We start from the raw sequence: 13,659 nt of genomic DNA, 5'->3' as shown, positions 1-13,659 counted from the left end.
GCGCGCGTCCGGGGGCCCCCGAGGACCTCGGGGTCAGGTGTCTGTCCACCCGGCGCCACCACCGCGCGTGGGTCCTGACCCCCGGGCCAGGGCTCCCCTCGGGAGTAGGCGCGGGACAGAGCGAGGCAAGCAGCTGCTTCGAATGGGGACACTAGCGAGGCGCCCACGGCGCCCCTGGTCACTGGTCCAAGACAGGACCCTGCGGGTCCAGGACAGAGAGAGCATCGTTGACAACATAGGGGCCACAGAGGAGCCGTTGGGTCACAAGCCTTAGAGCAACTTTCCAAGTCCGCCACGCTGTTTGGAGTAGCGAATGCTTCGCTTTTGCCTGGGACGCCTTCCCGACTCCTCGAGAGTCACTGGAGCAGCTCCAAGGAAAGCGATCTCTGCGAAGCGAGGATAACTACTCTTGAGGTGCTGCTCCAGACTCTTAGCGCTCCAGCCCACTTTCTGCAGGCGCCCCACACTTGGCCACTACACTGGGGACACTTGGAGGAGTTGCCAGGGTCAGGTATCGGGGTGGCCCGGATCCTACGCGGGACAGGGGTGGTGCAGCCTTCTCCCACCGACCTGGAAAGGGCTCACTCCTTCCCCCCTCTCCCCTGTCTGTGGAGGTTGCAGCTGCGAGCAGCCCGACTCCCCGTTTTGCACGTGTTTTCTATTGAAGCGGTGGTGCTGGCTGGTGTGGCCTCGGCTCTGTGTGGCGCCACTCGCCTCCTGGGCAAGGGGGGGCATTTTCTTGATTGACGCCCTCCTGCGGCTGTCACACCTCACCTTGAGCCGGATAGGTCAAGGTCCCCCACGCCTCATTTATCATGGAAATGGAAAGATTTCACAGGTTTTCAATTGAGATTTTTAGATAAATCTTCCGAACAGTTTCTTTATCTTACAATGGAACTGCAGTAAAAAGAGTAGTCTGGGAGCTGCACGACTTGGGTTCGAGTTTCAGCCTCTCCACAAGTTTGTTGAATATCTACTATGTGCCAGAGATGAAATACACAGTCCTTTTTCTTTTGGTTGTGTTGTTGTTAGGTGCCAACAAGTCAAGTAAGACTCATAGCGACTCTTCTAACAACACATCTGAACCCTGTCCTATCCTATCCAATCCTCACAATCTCTGACACACTTGAGCCAGTCACACTTGCTGCAGTCACTGTATCAATCCATCTGGTTGAGAGTCTTCCTCGCCCTTGGGTAGTGAGGAATGAATTTTAACATAGTAATTTATGTATATGCTAAGAAGTATCTCTGGAAACTTTGACAAGGAGACATCACTTGAGGATAGTTGAAGGAAGAGAAAGCGTCCTCAAGAAATAGTTGAAAGATGAATAACTGAAAAGGAGCCCAGAGTGATAGAGAAGTTAGGAAATAACATGTATTGTTAACACAACTGTGGGCAAGTCACCTCTGAGCTTCAGTTTATTTTATTTGAAACTTTAAAGACTTTCTTTAATTATTCCAAGATGTTCTGGTTTTTTTCTTTTTCAGTTTGGCATCACAGGCATCTCTCTCAAACAAGATCTTAAAGCACAGACAAGCTCAGCTACTATAGTATGTTATAATTTCTATTATACGCACTTTTCTTCTATATATGTCTCTGTCATTGCCTTCAAGTGGGAACCAATTCATACCTGACCCTCCAATGTGGTAGTAGCAGTCAAACAACAACAACAAAAGACATGTTGCATTGGGAAAATCTGCTATCAATGACCTCTCCAAAGCGCTAAAGAGCAAGGATGGCAGTTTAAAGACTAAGGTGCACCTGATCCAAGCCATGGTATTGTCAATTATTTCATATTGGGTCTGAAAATTGGACAATGGATAAAAATGACAGAAGAATCAATTCCTTTGAATTGTGGTATTGGAAAAGAGTACTGAATATCCCCTGGACTGCCAAAAGAGCAAACAAGGCTGTCTTGGAGGAAGTGCAACCAAAATGTTTCTTAAAAGCAAGAATGGTGAAACTTCATCTCACACACTTTGGGCACGTTGTCATGAGGGAAAGTCCTTGGAAAAAGGCATCATGCTGGGAAAGATGGAAGATCAGAGAAAGACAGGAAACCCTCAACAAGATGGATTGGTACAGTGAGAGTTCACAATAGGGTTGATCATGAAGACCGCACAGGATAGGGCAGGTCTCAGATCTGTTGTGTGATGCTATGAATCATAGGCAACTTGATGATACCTAACATTGGATATACACATATCTAAGTGTATACACTTATATCTCAGCAGGTATGTAAGGAGTCCTAGCTGCTAACCAGAAATTTAGCATGTCCAACCCCACTGGCTGCTAAGTGGGAGAAAACACCTGACAGTCCGTTCTGGTAAATCTTATGGCCTACAAAACCCTTTATTCAGCAGTTCTCTTCTGTCCCTGGTAGGGTTGGCATGAGGTAGAATTAGTTTAGCTGCACAAAACAACAAACACATATGAATACATAAGAAAGGAAAAAGCAAAATATAAATACATGAATTTAGGTAAAGGCTATAAAGGTGTTTGCTGTAGTATATGTAGTTCCAGTTTCTCTGTAGATTGAAATATTTTAATATGAAACCTAATAATAAAACAATCTAATTTTAAGTTACAGGAAATGAAAGCCATGTCTTTTCATTTTAAAAAAAATAAATAAATAAAATGGACTTATTTAAGGTCACACACACACAGTTTCAGGTAGTGCATTGATCTGGGATCCATTTGCTTACATGGCAGTGATTGTGAGAAGGGCACAGGGCCAAGCAATGTCTCAGTCTCTCTTACTATGAGTCAGAATCGACCAGACAACACCCCAAAACAAGAACAACAGCAATCTTTAGGGAAGCAAATCATCAGGTCTTTTCTCCTGCAGAGCCATGGTGAGTTGGAATTGTCAATCTTTCAGTTAGCAATCACAGGCATAATCACTTTACCACCCAAAAAGCAGTTGCTGTTGAATTGATTGTGACTCAAAGTGACCCTGTAGAATAGGGTAGAACCACCATAAAGCTTCCAAAGCTGTAAATCTTTACAGAGCAAACTAATACTAATAACTCTTTCTCCCTCCCAATGGCTAGTGGGTTTGTGGAGGGCTGTTGAAGCATTTGGTCCCTCTTGTGGTATGGCTTGATGTTGTGCCCACTCCACAGCTCAAAATTCTTATCACATGGCCTAGTGGAGAATTAAGGCAGATGTTGGGACACTGAAAGAAAAGTGCATTTTGTGCTCCAAGGACAAAGCAGGCATTGGGCAATAAAGAAAGGACAGATGTTATTATAACCTAAACATGCCTTTGAAAGATATTTGGAATATGAGAAATTGGAAGTTGTGAGAACTAGCATAGTCCATAGGAGTTGCACTGTGAACCCAATGACAGTTCCTCAGGAGAGAAAGAGGCAGTCTCTTCCTGTGCAATTTACAACCTCCAAAAACCTGCTGGAGGGTCAGCTATGACTTGGCTCCAACTTGACGGCAATGAGTTTAAACAGGTAACAGTGATTCTTTCTCACAAAGTTGGCCTTCATCTTTGAGTTTCTCTTTTTTTCCTGCTCACTTCCATTTACTTTTTTTTTTTTTTTACAGTAAATCACTGGCAGCATATATTCTCCATCTTCAAAGATAGTATGGGATCATGGTATTAGTTTACTCTCTGAGTGACTTAGTCAGCAGCCAAAAGGATGTAAGTCCACAAATCTTACAAAATTAAATATTAAAAGTCTAGGTGAATAACTACTAATTAGGAAAAGGAAGCATTATCTCCTTTCTTTCTTTAGTCACAGACACTGAAGTGCAGAGAAGTGTTAAAATGAATTCGTATAGCATTCCAGTTCAGCTACATAATCCTAACTAGCAAATTGAAGCACTTAATTCTGTTAAGCTATATAACACTGCCTTTTCTAAGTCCAGTTGTCAGATCCACGTTCACTTTGCTATAGTTTAAAAAAAAAATTACAACCACATTTGTGAATATCACATGTATTGAACTGCATAATTTTTAATATCACTAGTGTAAGCTTTATAGTTTGTTTTATTGTTTAAAAGTCATTTGGGGCTCTAAGAGAACTAGATTTTTTTCAACATTGTCCTTATGATTTTTTTTTCACACAGTCAGAACTAATAAAACTAAACTGTTGTAGCTATTTAATTCAAAATCTCTTGGAGTTTCAATATTTTTTCTCTGCTGGATACTAAAACCAATAAAGCTACATGAGATTTTAATTATATTCTGAATTAAACAAGACTCTCTCCAAAAAAATTGGCACCATTTATTTTAGTCATAGCTATTGTGAGTGTCTAAATTTTTTAGAAGAGAAGGTGACTCTTACCTATAATATATCTAGTAGGAACATAGATACATTTTTAGCAACCGATTCCCAATAATTAAATACACACAAATAAAATTTAAAATTAGATATTGCTTGAAAACTATTTAATGAATGATATTATAGCAAGTTGGGTGTATTTATACTTACATTAAAAGTTTTACTATGTTCAGCTGTTAGAATGACTAAATCACTTGTTAAATCACCTGTTAAAGCATTATATTTTATTTCAGTAAAATGTGACAAAATCTAATTTGTGGGAGCTCTAGTGGCCGAGTGGCAAGATGCTGCACTGTAATTGCAGAGGCATGTGGTTCAAATTCACCAGATGCTCTGCTGGAGAAGAAGGGACAATCTCCTCCTGTACCAGTCAGATCCGATTTGAAGGTACACACACAAAAAAGAGTAATAAATAAAAAAATACAGTTCGTATTCTTGTGCTTTACTAACTTACCGAATTGCTAATATAGTCAAATAGAAATGCTTTGTCTATGTCATAAATGGAATTAGAGCCCTGGAGATATGGGAGCTAGGCACCAAAACATTGCTCCATTGATGTAATCTTTCCACATTTAACATGCTGCTTTGTTCATTATATTGCACAAAAATATGGGTGAATTTCCCTGATCATGGATAATTACATAGAGCTTATGATACTTAAAGTGAACAAAATCCTCAACATGAACAGCAAACAAAGGAGACCCCTCAGAAGACTAGAGATGAAAAATTAAGAATTACCAAACTCCAAGTTCAAAGGGTAACTAAAGACCATAGTCCCTGAGGATCCACCAGTCTCTAGCAGACCAGTAAGCCTGGCCTTTTTAGTATTTTTTAGTTTTCTCCACCTTTCCCCCATTCTGTTGTTATTAGGTGCCATTGAGTCAACCACAACTCATACCAAGCCTGTGAACGACAGATTGAAACTTTGCCTTATACTATGCCATTACATTCCCCACTATGTTCAGGACACTGTGTCAATCCATCTGCTCTGTTTTTCCTAGTGTAATTTCTTTTTCTAGAACTGGTGCTTCCTGACAACATGCCCAAAGTATGTGACATACATGTGAAATGATGAAAAATCTTTGCCTCTAAGAAGCACCCAGTTGCACTTTCTCTAAGAATGATTTGTATATTGTTTGGGTCCATGGTACATTTAAATTCTTCTCCAACACCACAATTCAAAGGCATCAATTCTATGATCTTCATTATTCATAGTTCAACATTCACATGTTTATGAAAATACTGTGACTTAGAAGTGATACACCTTAGTCTTTAAACTGCTATCCCTATCACTGAAGCATAGCAACAAGTCCCTTTTTAAAAATACACACACAACTGCACTGCAATCCCAGAGGTGCGAGGTTCAAATCCACCAGATGCTCTGCTGAAGAAGGAGGAACAATCACCTCCTGTACCAGTCAGATCCAATTTGATGGAACACACATTAAATAAATAAATAAAAATTTAAAAAAAATACATACACAGAGACACACAGACACACAAATGGCAACTATATACATGGACCTCACCTGATGGACTAAGCCAATCTGATTGACTACATCTATGGGAAGAGTTGATGCAAGAAGCTCAATATCAGTGGTCAAAACAAGGCCAAAGGTCGATAAGGAACAGATCATCAATTACTCATGCGCAAGTTCAAATTGAAGTCAAAGAAAATGAAAAAAAGATTAAAAAAACCCAAAATACAATCTTGAGTTGGTACCATCTGAATTTAAAAGAATAGATTTCAAGAACAGAGTTAATGCATTGAACACTAATGCTTGAAGACCAGATGAGTTATGGAAATAATTGGAAAACAAATCAAGCTTCAAGAAACACTGAAGTATTCTAACTGGGTATTTCTGTCATCACAGGAGACTAGAGCGAGGGCTGCATGGTGGAGGGGACCTGGGGGAGGGTTTGTAAAACAATGAAAGAATCTTTTCTTTTACTTTTCCATAATTTTTGGACTCATGTACTTATAACTTGTTAGTCAAATTTGTGTCTTCTAGGTTGCAACACCCCCATGATACATCTTGAAGGATATGTACATGTACAGCCAAGCACAATCAATAAGAGTGCATCTGAATTCCAAAATCAATCTCCATAATAGTCTATGTGTTTCCTACTGCCAAAGGGGCCCTTTAGAGTAGTGAGAGAAGATCTTCACCCTGAAACCCACAGCGTCCCTTTTCAGCAGGAAGTAGCTAAGAGAATACGCCGTCCCCTTTTCCTTATGACTCAGGGTGAAGTCTCTCTCAGGGAGGAGTGATAGGGAATGGCAAAGGATACACTGACAAAGAAGATTAATCAGAACTGGCTTTGACAAGCACTGTGGCATTTGGACAAGAACAAACTGGGAGGAGGGTAAAGCGAATAGTGCAACAATGAATGAGTGGAAGCCCAAAATCTCTGTAAATGTTTATGAAAATTAATAAAATATAATTATAGAAAAAAACAAACAAACAAACAAACAAACAAAAAAAGAAACACTGAAGTATTCTATGGACAAAATCGTGAATGATTCTGGAAGCAGCAAAATAAGATGGACAAAGCATACGCAGAGTCATTGTACCAAAAAGAATTGGTCAACACTGAAGCATTTCAAAAAGTAGCATATGATCAAGAATCAATGGCAATGAGGAAAATCAAGCTGCACTTAAGGCATTGGCAAAAATAAGGCTCCAGGAACTGATAGAATATAAATTGACGTGTTTCAACAAACACATGCACCTCTGGACATGCTCAATGGCTTAGGCCAAGTGGTTATAGGAAAGGGGGAAGATCCAGTGTGAAAAAAAATGTATACAAACTTTGCAAATAAGTCAGTATAAAAGAAAAATTTTCCCAAGCAACCCAACTCCAGGAAGACCCAGACCTGTCATGCCAGGGGCTGCTACCGGCTTCACACCGTCCACGGGCTGGGCCTCAATCAGAAGGCTTGAACTCTCTATTCAAAGTTCAACTTTCTTTTACGGTACTTGTTGACTATCGGTCTTGTGATAAAAAAATTTATTTCAAAAAATAGTCTGGACCCGTAGGCATGGCGTAGGTGCACAGGCGTTCTACGTACGCAGGCCTATGGTGTTGGTGCTACGTTTTGCACGTGGACAGACTCATAGGCATGGCTCACAGGGCAGGTCTTGGATGCTCTCGATGAAATGCAGCTCGCCAACTCCGCCTTTATCTACTTCTCCTCTGACCACGGGGCGCACGTGGAGGAACTGTCCCTCGCGGGGAGGTTCACGGGGGCAACAATGGCATCTACAAAGGTGGAAAGGCCAACAACTGGGAAGGAGGCATCCGCGTCCCAGGCATCGTCCGATGGCCCGGTGTGATCCAGGCTGTACAGGAGATAGACGAGCCCACCAGCAACATGGACGTCTTCCCCACGGTGGTCAAGCTGGCTGGTGCCCCACTGCCTGACGACAGGATCATCGTTGGACGGGACCTGATGTCTCTGCTCCTGGGAGAAACGCAACAGTCAGATCACGAGTTCCTCTTCCATTACTGCAACTCCTACCTGAATGCTGTACACTGGCAACTGCGAAACAGATGACCCTCAGATTGGATTCCTGGTACGGTTGCCATCAAGTCACCTCCAACTCAATGCAGAGTGGTGTGCATCAGAGTAGACCTGTGCTCGACGGGGATTCCAATGGCTGAACTTTCAGGCGGAGCGATCCAGACCATTCTTCCGAGGCATCTCCCTGTGAGCCTACAACTCTTGAGCCAGAATGGGCCCCTTTTCTGAGGACAGCACAGCGTGAGTTAACCTGGTCTGCAGCCCCTACCATCTGTGTGCTGTGTCGAGAACAGGAAGAAAACAGGGAAAGGGCTAATTGATAATCTTCTGCTGCATTGGGAGAAGAGGAGACGAGTTGGACAAGGGAACACTTTTCGTACATTATACCCCACCCATATCGTTTTCACTTTGTAATACCTTGAGGCCATTTTTGTCCACCATTGTAATGTTCCTACACTGCTGAATGTGAAGATCCTGTTGATCCTGTGATCTTGAGGGTCAGAGATAAGGATCTTAGATGTGCTTGTGGCCTCATCTTCCCCGAATTCCTCCCTTGTTCATTCCCTTAGTATATTTGACCCTAAATTCCAAATAAAATGTTATGTTTCCCCTAAAAAAAATAGTCTAGGCCAAGAAATTTGGAAGGCGGTTACATGGCCAAGTAACTGAAAAAAGATCTGTTTGTTCCCATTCCCAAAAAAATGTGATCTATCAGAATGTGGAAATTATCTAGCAATATCATTAATATCATATGCATGTAAAATCTTATTGAAGATTATTTAAAAATTACAGAACAGAACATCAACAGAGAACTTCCAGAAAGTCAAACTGGTTCAGAAGAGACTGTGTGGCACAAAGGCCATAAGACCCACCTAATATCTGGCATAGTTGATGTCAGATGGATCTTGGCTGAAAGCAGAGTATACCAGAAGTATGTTTACTTGTGTTTTATTGATTATACAAAGGCAATTGACTGTGTGGATTATAACAAATTATGGATAACAATGAGAAGATTGGGAATCCCAGGACATTTGATTGTGCCCATGAGAAACTTACACTTAGACCAAGAAGTTGTTGTATAACAAAGCAAGGGAACACTGCGTGGTTTAATATCAGGAAATGTGTATGTCAGAGCTATATCCTTTCCATACCTAGTCAATAGGTATGCTTAGTAAATCATTAAATAAGTTGAACTCTTTGAAGAAGAACATGGCACCAGGATTGGAGGAAGACTACAACAACTTGCATTATACAAAGAACACAACCTTGTTTGCTAAAAGTAAGGAGGACTTGAAACACTTGCTGTAGAAGATCAAAGACTACAGCTTTCATAGAGTACATCTCAACATCAAGAAAACAAAAATCCTTACCACTACCACCGATAGGCAACATCATGATAGATGGAGAAAAGATTAGCTAGCAAATGATTTCATTTTACTGGGATCTACAGTCAACACACATGCTAACAGAAGTCAAGAAATCAAAAGATATGTTGCATTGGGAAAATCTGCTGTCAGGAATTTCTCCAAAGTGCTAAAGAGGAATGGAGTCAAAAGATTGAGGTGCATCTTATCCAAGTCAAAGTCTTTTCAGTTGCTTCCTATGCATCTGAAATTTGAACACTGGATAATGATGGAAGAAAAGTCTATATGCCTTTCAATTGTGGTTTTGGAGAAGTGTACTGAAAAGCTCATGTGCTATTCAAGAACAAACAACTCTGTCTTGGAGGAAATGCAACCAGGGTCCTCTAAGAGGCAAATATGGTGAAACCTTAATTCACATCCTGTGGACTTATTGTCAGGAACGTATAGTGCTTGGAAAAAGACATCCTCCTGAGAGAGATGGAAGGCTAGAGGAAGGAAGGAATGCCCTCAATATGGACACAGTGACTGTAATAATGAGATCAAGCATATGAGATACTGTAAGAATGGTGTAGGATATGGCAAGATACAGATCCATTGTTCATAGGATTGCTATGAGTCATCATCAATTGGATAATACATAACAATAACAGAAGATACCTATCTCTATCTTTATACTGATCTATCTATATATCTATATATCTATATCTTCTTTTCTTGATATTGAGATGCAATCCATATTGAAGGCTGCATACCTTGATATTCTGCAACAAGTACTTCAAGTCGTCCTCACTTTAAACAAGGTTGTGTCATCCTCACAATGCAGGTTATTGAGTCTCCCTCCAATCCTGATGGCACACTCCTCTTCAAAGAATCCAGCTTCTTGAATAATTTGCTTAGCAAACAGATTGAAAAGGTATGGAGAGAGAATACAACCCTGATTTTCTCCCTTCTCAATTTTAAACCATGCTTTGTTCCCCTGCTCTGTCCGTGCAGCTGCCTCCTGGTCCAGGTATAGGTTCTGCATGAGCACAACTGAGTGCTCTGGGATTCCCATTCTTCTCAACGTCACAGCTTGTTACGATCCACAAATGCCTGCATAGTCAGTAAAGCATAAATACACATTATTCTGGTATTCTTTACTTTTAGCCAGGATCCATCTGACATCGGCAATGAATCACAGGTGCCACGGCCTCTTCTAAATCCTACTTGAACTTCTGACAGTTTCCTATCCATAGCCTTTTTGAATGATCTTAAGCAGTATTTTGCTTCCTTGCATATGATACTGATGATATTGTTCAATCATTTCCTCATTCAGTTGGACCACCTTTCTTGGGAATGGGAACAAATATGAACCTCTTCCCATTGGCCAGAGAGTTGTCCTCCAAATTTCCTGGCATAGACTAGCGAGCACATCCAAGGCTACATCTGTCAATTGAAACAAGTCAATTGGTATCCCAGCAATTCCTGGGGCCTTATTTTTTGCCAATGCATTCAATGACGCTTCTACTTCCTCATTCACCATTGGCTCCTGGTCATATGGTATTTCCTGAAATTTTTCAGTGTTAATCAATTATTTCTAATACAGTGATTCTGTGTATTCTCTCCATCTTCTTTTGATGCTTTCTGGGTCATTCAATAAACTGCCAATATCATCTTTCAATATTGCAACACGAGGCTTAAATTTGCTTTTCAGTTCTTCCAGCTTGAGAAAAGCAGACCAAGTTCTTTCTTTTTTATTTTCCAAATCCACTTCTTTGCACACTCCATTATAGTACTTTGCTTTATCTTCCTCAGCTGCCCTTTGAAATCTATTTTGTTCTTTCACTTCAACCTGTTTTGTTGTTTTGACTTCTCAATGCTCTAGTGAAACTTTAGAGTCTCTTCTGACATCTATTTCAGTTCTTTTCTTTCTCCTCCATTTTTGTAATGACCTTTTGCTTTCTTCATGGATGATATCTTATATATCATCCCACAACTCATCTGGTCTTTTATCGTTAGTGTTCAATGCCTCAAACCTATTCTTAAGATGATCATGGAATTGATTCAAGATCTTACCTTGGTTCCTGTGGACTTATTTTCATTTTCTTCAGCCTTAATTTGAGCAATTGATGATCTGAACTACAGGCTGCCTCTGGCCTAGTTTTGACTGCTGATATTGAGCTTCTGCAACAATATCTTCCACAAACGTAGTCAATCTGATTCCTATGCAGCCCATCAGGTGAGATCCATGTGTAAAGCCATCATTGGTGTCTTTCAAAAAAGAGTATTTGCAATGAATAAATCATTGTAAATACAAAGTTCAATCATTCTATTTCCAGCCTTATTTCTATCACCTAGTCCATATTTGCCAACTACTATTCCCTCAAAGATTCTTACCACTGGACCAATAGGCAACGTCATGATGGGTGGAGAGAGGATTGAAACTATCAACAGCTTCTTGCTTGGATCTGCAATTAACACTTCTCAGGACTCAGAAAATAAGGAGACGTATAGCACTGGGGAAATTGGCAGTTATGAACCTCTCCAAATTATTGAGGAGTAATAATGTCAGTTTGAAGACTAAGATGCATCTGATTCAGGCCGTAGTCTTTCCAATTACTTGCTATGCATCTGAGAGCTGGGAAAATGAATAAAGATTACAGAAAAAGAATTGATGTCTTTGAGCTGTGGTGTTGGAGAAAAGCATAAATATCCTATGACTGGCCTCGCCTCAGATACTTTGGGCATGTTCCTAGGAGGGGCTATTTTTAGAGAAGAACATGATGCTAGAAAGGATGGCAGGTTGGCGAAGGCGAGGAGGACCCTCAACTAGGTGGATTGACTCAGTGACTGCTGCAATGGGATCTTGTGTGTGATGAAGTATGAGGATGGCATACGATAGAGCAGGGTTCAGATATTTTGTTGACAGGGTCACTATTAGTTGTACTCAACTCATTGGCATCTCAACAGCATATCTCTCACTCTATCTATCTATCTATAGATATTTTCTTGTTGTGTGTCACTGACTCTAAACTAACTCATAGCTGACCCTCCAGCAAGTTTTCAGAGTCTGTAAATCATAAGGGAGATTGTCCATCTTTCTCCTACAGAGCAGCTGGTGGATTTGAACCATCTTTCTTTGGATTAGTAATGCAACTGGTGGATTTTTACAATCTGCCTTTAGGATAGCAATTAAACTCCTTACCTACTAGGTCACCAGAAGTGTGTGTGTGTGTGTGTGTGTGTGTGTGTGTGTGTGTGTGTAAGGTCCTTGAGACCTGTGATAGTGTAGTTTATTGTGTGTTGTGCTGTAATCAGAATTTGGATTTGTCTGGTGGTTGGAATCCACAAACTGCTCTAAGATGAAAGACAGATGTCTCCTCTCACTAAGATTTATAGTCTCAGAAACTCAAAAGAGGGTTGCTAAGAATTAGAGTGGAATAAATGACAGTGAAAGAAAGATAAATTGATGATAGATAGATGATAGATAGATAGATAGATAGATAGATAGATAGATAGATAGATGATAGATAGATGTCGTTATGCGCCATCGAGTCATTTGTGACTCACTGTGACCCTGTGTACAATAGCCCTGAACCCTGCTGTATCCTGAACCAACCATATTGTCTCTGACACACCTAACCCCATTATCCCAGCCACTGAATCAATCCATCTTATCCAGGGTCTTCCTATCCTGCGCTGTCCCTCCATCCTACCATGCATGATGTCCCTTTCCAAGGACTGGTCCCTACTTGCAATATGCCCAAAGTTTTTCAGATGAAGCTTCAGAATCCTTGCCTCCAAGGAGCAGCTTGGTTCACTCTCTCTTAGGATGAACTTCTTTGTTCTCTTACCAGTCCGTGGTATATTCAATGCCCTTCTCCAACACAGTAGCACAAAGGGATCCATTTCCCTTCTATCATCCATATTCATTCCTTGTCCAGCTTTCTAATGCATAGAAAGTAATTGCAAAGACTATGTCCCTGACCAGGTGCACCTTAGTCTCCACACTGGCATCATTGCCCTTCAGTACTCTGGAAAGGTCCTTGACAGCAGACTTTCCCAATGCAATTCATCTTTTGATTTCCTGGCTGCTGGTACCATGAGTATTGATTGTGGAGCTAAGCAAACTGAAGCTGTTAACAAACTTAGTCTCTTCACTGTCCATAATGATGTTGCCAGTCGGATGGATAGATAGATAGATAGATAGATAGATAGATAGATAGATAGATAGATAGATAGATAGGATTGATAAAAATTATAGATGAGAAAGAAAGAAGGGGGGAAGACAGTGAGAGCAAGTGTGAGCACCAGAGTGGGAGTTTATTGCCCAAGGAACCAAATGTGTGAAGGGAAAAACTTGAAAGCTAATTCAGAATCTTGTTGTTGTTGTTATGTGCCATCGAGTCATTTGCGACTCATAGCGACCCTATGTACAACAGCCCTAAACCGTGCTCTATCCTGTGCCAATCTCATTGCCTCTGACACACC

The 13,659-nt window shown here is 40.9% G+C and overlaps 1 pseudogene; it reads left to right on the top strand.

Moving 5' to 3' along the window:
* The first annotated feature begins 7,182 nt into the window (after nucleotides 1-7,182).
* LOC102877308 lies at nucleotides 7,183-7,858 on the top strand (annotated as a pseudogene).
* Nucleotides 7,859-13,659: the final 5,801 nt, after the last annotated feature.

Source organism: Elephantulus edwardii, unplaced genomic scaffold, assembly GCF_000299155.1.
Source record: "Elephantulus edwardii isolate Elephantulus edwardi_28Jun2011 unplaced genomic scaffold, EleEdw1.0 scaffold00007, whole genome shotgun sequence".
NCBI classification, from domain to species: Eukaryota; Metazoa; Chordata; class Mammalia; order Macroscelidea; family Macroscelididae; genus Elephantulus; species Elephantulus edwardii.
This window is presented reverse-complemented; position numbering and strand designations above follow the sequence as displayed.